General features: G+C 42.4%; 1 pseudogene; it reads left to right on the forward strand.

The window, feature by feature from the left end:
• Positions 1 to 216: 216 nt before the first annotated feature.
• LOC118707910 lies at positions 217 to 5,898 on the forward strand (annotated as a pseudogene).
• Positions 5,899 to 6,156: the final 258 nt, after the last annotated feature.

Consider the following 6,156-nt stretch of genomic DNA (forward strand, 5'->3'; position numbering starts at 1 on the left):
TTTTGAGATTGTTCAGTAATTTTCGAATAAAACTAAAAATAATTGCATTTTTTAAGTGTTGCACTTATAGGTGACTTTTACTTTTTGAGATTGTTCAGTAATTTTCGAATAAAACTAAAAATAATTGCATTGGAGCCTTGGTCTGGATCTTCAGTTAGAGCATTACCCTGACACTCCAAAGTGGGGTTCAGTTTCCAGTCAGGTCATCCCGAAGCAATGAATGAAGGCATAAGTAAGTGGAACAACAAAATATCTTTATCTCTCTATCTCTTTCTCTATCTACCTATCTCTCTCATCAATAAATAAAAAATTTTAAATTTTAAATCATTGCATTGGAGGCAGAAGCCAAATTATGATGAATTAAGAAATCAAAGGGAATTAAAGTAGAAGAAAGTAGTGACAGGCAAGATTGAGATAGTGAAAATTGAGTTAGTGTAAGTTAGGGAAGTTATTTCTTAGTGTGCGGACATTTTTAAATCTAGAGGATAAAGGGCCAGTAGAAAAGAGAAATGAAAGATAGAAATGAGGGAGGGATTAGACCCAGGGTAGAGGAGGTGGGGGGGTTTTACCTTATGGTAAGGGAGATGCCTCTTCCTACGAGACTATGAGAAGGGATAGGATCTGCCATAGGCAAGCTTAAGGGAGACAGAAAGAGAATGCCTTTCTGATGATGACCTCTATTTTCTTTTTGAAGAGGGAAAGACTATGAACACATTGCTGGCTGAGAATGAGAAGAATGAATGGAATAGAATTCCTTAAAAAAAAAAAAAAAAAAAAGTAGTACATTTTAAAATAGCTGCTGTGGGGAAAAGAAAACAAGCTGACCAAGAACAAGTAAGAAGGTTTCTGAGCTACGTGGAAGGCCTGGCTGGAGTCTGTATTAATGCCAATCTGATTGGACGCATAGCTTTCTCTATATAGCAGTTCTGAGGTAGACAGCAGAACACAAACACTGGGAGAGGCATGCATATGTAGAGTGGAAGATTGATTGGGTACAGGGATGAACAGGCAAGGATTAAGGACATTACTATGACTATCTATAAAACCCAGGCCTGGTGGGAAAGAAATGAAGACTGAAGGACCAGATAACCAAGGCAGTGGCTCCAAAACTTTATCATGAATAGGGATCACCTTCACAAAATCCAAGGACCATATTCTTAAACATGCTACTCTATAAGAATAGAGGCACACAGAATAAGAGGTTTGAGATTTCAAAAAGTCAAAAAAAAAAAAGGGTATAAAGTCCAGAAGAAAAAGTTGGGCATGGCTGTGGCCTAGACCTTGGTGCATTTTCAGCAGAGGAAGGGAGTTGGAATTGGAGTTTTTTCAAATCCTTCTTCCACAGATTAGATATTCCTCTCTACCTTAATTCCTCCATTTAAAAAAATAAATAAAATGCTATTTTTCTCTCCTTGTATTTATTTAGTTAAAGGTGAAGCTCACTATGAGAAGTTTGAAATTTTATAAGCTTATAAAGACATTTTAAGCCATTTGAGCCTAGGAAATGATATAAAATACCCAGGAGATTTGCTAACCTATCAGTTTTTATCATTAGAGAACAGGTGAGATTTTGTTTGTTTATGTTTTTGTTTTTTATTAAATTTACTAGAGGCCTGGTGCATGGATTCATGCACCAGTGGGGTCCCTCAGCCTGGCCTGTGCCCTCTCACAATCTGGGACCCCACTGGTGCACTATCAAGGCTAAAGAGGGGCTTCAGGGCATGTCCAGCCCATCTCACCCAGTCCCAGTTGGCCAGACCCCAACAGCAAGCTAACCTACAGGTTGGAGCATCTGCCCCCTGGTAGTCAGTGCGCATCATAGCTACTGTCAAATAGCCAGTCAAACGGTTGCTTAGGCTTTTATATATATAGATTGGGCTGGCATTGGTTAATAGGATCATATAGGTTTCAATTGTACAGCTCCATGATACAAGTTCTGTATATTGCATTGTGTGCCCAACACCCCCAAAGTAAAACCATCTTCTGTCACCATATATTAGGTCCCCTTCACCCCCACCAGTCCCATCTCCTTCCCTCTGGTAACCACCACACTGTTATCTGTGTCTGAGTTTCAGTTTTATATCCCACATATGAGTAAAATCATATGGTTCTTCGCTTTTTCTGACTTTTTTCCTCTTAACATAATATTCTCAAGGTCCATCCAGGTTGTCGCAAATGTCGCTATTTCGTCTTTTCTTATGGCTGAGTCGTATTCCACTGTATATATGTATGACTTCTCCTTTACCTGATCCTCTATCAAAATACGCTTTGGTTGTCTCCATGTCTTGGCCACCGTGAACAAGCTCCAATGAGCATAGGGATGCATATATCTCTGCAAACAGGTGTTTTCAAGATTTTGGGGTATATACCAGAAGAGGGATTGCTGGATTGTATGGTAGTTCTATTCTTAATTTTTTGAGGAAATGTCACACTGCTTCCCATAGTGGCTGTCTCAATCTGCATTCCCACCAGAAGCGAATGAGGGCTCCCTTTTCTCCACAGCCGCTCCAACACTTGTTATTACTTGGCATTAGCCATTCTAACAGGTGTGAGTTAGTATCCCCTTGTACTTTTGACTGGCCATTTGTCTTTTTGGGAGAGGTGTCTGTCTGGTGTTGAGTTTTATGAGTTCTTTATATCATTAGGGTATTAACAATTTGTCAGAGTTATTGTTTGCAAATCTCTCTCATTCGGTTGGTTGCCTTTTTGTTTTGTTGTCAGGTTATTTTGCTGTGAAAAACTTTTTTAGCTGAATATAGCTCCATTCATTTGTTTTTGCCTTTGTTTCCCTTGCCTTTGGGGTCAAATTCATAAAATGTTCTCTAAGACCAAGGTCCATAAAATGTAGTACCTGTGTCTTCTTCTATACATTGTCTCAGACCTTATATTTAGGTTTTTATCCATATTGCCTTCTCTATATATTCCATCAGCTCTTATAGATTCAATTGGCACAGCTGACAAAGTTTGGCACATGTTCATGAATGATTTTCAGGTGGTAAAAATTTTAACTCTCAAGTATAAGTGTCTCTCATACCATGTAGTATTTCCATCTGTTACCTGAACCCACTCCCACTCTGCCCTAAACAGTGGGATTTTTATGTAGTTTAGATAACTCATGTATTTAAAAATAGTTTAAGCGTGGGGAAATCATATATTGTTTTTCTCTTAGGGATTTTCAATGAAAATTGGCTAATTTAAAGGCTCAGAGAAGTCCTCCAGGGTTTCCAAAGTTGATTAAACACAGAACACTTTTGTTCTTATAATGCTTATTAATACCCTATAAATACAGTTTAATAAACATTGATTCAGATCATGCCACCACAAAGTCAGTCTCCGCATTTATTTTTCATGGCATTGTGTGAGGTCCTGCTGGAGATATTGGATTGTAAGATACAATCTATTCCCACAGATTATTATAATCAAATTGAGCCAGAACATATAAATAAAGAGATAAATAATAATTTAAGGCACCATGCTGTGAGTATCAAATGGGTGGTCCAAACAAAAACAGCAGCAAGGGTGCACAGAGGGCAGAATTGTTGCAAGCTAAGTGGTTTGGGAAGGTTCTAGAAAAATCTAAGAGTTGAATTAATCCTTGGTAGAAAACATACACATACACACACACACACACACACACACACACACACACACGTGGATGGCATATTGGGAAAAATAAGAGGATCAGTTTAGAGTTGTTCAAGTAGGTAAGGTCAGAGAGTAACACACCTCGCTTCAATTTCTACAATAAGGGTCTGCATCATCAATGAGGAGCAGTATTACGTAGACCTAGAGAGCTGCTGGGGGTCTGTGAGTGAACAGGGAGCATCTCAGAGGAGAGTGTGTTTACAGAAAGCTGTGCTTCCCTCAGCAATTAGAACAAAAGTGTTCAAAAAAGGCCTTGTGGCCCTAGCTGGTTTGACTCAACGGATAGAGCATCAGCCTGCAAACAGAAGGGTCCCAGGTTCGATTTCAGCCAAGAGCATATACCTTGGTTGTGGGCTTGATCTCCAGTAGGGGCGTGCGAGAAGCAGCCAATCAATGATTCTCATCATTGATGTTTCTATCTTTCTCTCCCTCTTCTTTCCTTTCTAAAATCAATTATATATATATATATATTAAAAGCCATGTGTTTGACCTATGTCTTAGTCTACTCCCCCCCCCACAAAAAAAGAAGAAAAAAAAAAGAAAAGCATAGCCTGAGACAATGTCAAGTGCATAGGTACTTTATTTTGAGGTGTGATCCCAAGGACCCAGAGCAGGAGACGGGAAGAGTACAAGAGGGAAAAGGGGAAGCCTAGCAATCAAGCTCCTCACCACTGTGAGCAACTGTGAGGCTTGATCCCCCTGGAACCCTCTAAGATAGGGGTGTCGAACTCAATCAGAGAAGCGGCCAAAATCTAAAATCCAGCCTAAATTGCGGGCCGAATGGTTTACTGAACAGTCATAAACTGTCATTGTGATGGAAACGCAGCGGAGTGCAGTGATGACAGCGTGGTGCGGGCCACATTGCAAGGCCTGGCGGGACGGATTTGGCCCGCGGGCCTTGTGTTTGACACATGTGCTCTAAGAGAATCATAAAGGAAGCATTTCAGAATTGTTTGTCCAAGACATGAAAGAGAAAAATATTTCTCTAATAATACCTACCCCCCACTAAACAAAGGTTGCCCTCACATCTGCAAGTTTGAAAACGCTCCAGAATGTCCAAGGAAAATGAGAAATAGACAGTGAGGCTAAGGTATGGTATTGTCAAGTTACACCTGCATGCAGCTGGTGACCCTAGTGAGGGCTGAGCAAAAAAGAAGGTTTAAGAGGAATCCTGCAGAAGAGGTGTATAATCAAACAGGAGGCTCTCTACTCCTCCTGTTCATCAGACAGCCTCTCCTCCCGCACTGTGCCAGCCACAACTCTGAGAAATGAAGTGAAGGTCAGAGTGAACAGATTTGGCTACATCGGGCGCCTGGTCACCAGGGCTGCTTTAACTCTGGCAAAGTGGATATTGTCGCCATCAATAACCCCTACATTGACCTCAACTGCATGATCTACATGTCCCGGTATGTTTCTACTCATGGCAAATTCAAAGGCACAGTCAAGGCTGAGAACGGGGAGCTTGGCATCAATGGAAAGTCCATCTCCATCTTCCAGGAGCGAGATCCCGCCAACATCAAATGAGGTGATGCGGGTTGCTGAGAATGTTGTGGAGTCCACGGGTGTCTTCACTGCCATGGAGAAGGCCGGGGTTCACTTAAAGGGCTGAGCCAAGAGGGTCATAGTCTCTGCCCCTTCTGCAGATGCCCCCATGTTTGTGATAGGTGTGAACCATGACAAGTATGACAACTCCCTCAAGATTGTTAGCAATGCCTCATGCACCACCAACTGCTTGCCCCCACCCCCACCCCCAGCCAAGGTCATCCATGACAACTTTGGCATCGCAGAGGGACTCATGACCACAGTCCATGCTGTCACTGCCACCCAGAAGACCATGGAGGCCCCTTTTGGAAGCTGTGGCATGATGGCCGAGGGGCTGCCCCGAGTATCCCTGCTTCTACTGGCACTGCCAAGGCTGTGGACAAGGTCATCCCTGAATTGAATGGGAAGCTCACTAGCATGGCCTTCTGTGTCCCCATCCCCAATGTGTCAGTTGCGGATCGGACCTGCCGCTTGGAGAAAGCTGCCCAATACAATGATATCAAGAAGGTAGTGACACGGGCATCAAAGGGTCCCCTCAAGGCACCCTGGGCTACATTGAGGACCAGGTTGTCTCCTGAAAATTTTAACAGTGATAACCACTCCTCCACCTTTGATGCTGGGGCTGGCATTGCCCTCAATGAATTTGGCTACAGAAACAGGGTGGTGGACCTTATGGTCCACATGGCCTGCAAAGAGATAAGAGTCCCCTGAACCACAGGCCCTCAGCTGCTGGGAAGTCCTTGCCTCAGATCGATCCCCCAACACACTAAGAATCTTCTGACCACTGTTTCCATCCCAGACGCCCTGAAGAAGGGGAGGGGCATAGGGAGCCTTATTTGTCTTGCACCATCAATAACGTTCACTGTACCCAGCCAAAAAAAAAAAAAGAAAGAAAGGAAAAAACCTCCAAAGAAAGAGCAGTCTATCCCAGCACCATATTTCCAGGTTTTTACCTGATTCTTTTTTCTT

This window comes from Pipistrellus kuhlii, unplaced genomic scaffold (assembly GCF_014108245.1).
Source record: "Pipistrellus kuhlii isolate mPipKuh1 unplaced genomic scaffold, mPipKuh1.p scaffold_m20_p_6, whole genome shotgun sequence".
NCBI classification, from domain to species: domain Eukaryota; kingdom Metazoa; phylum Chordata; class Mammalia; order Chiroptera; family Vespertilionidae; genus Pipistrellus; species Pipistrellus kuhlii.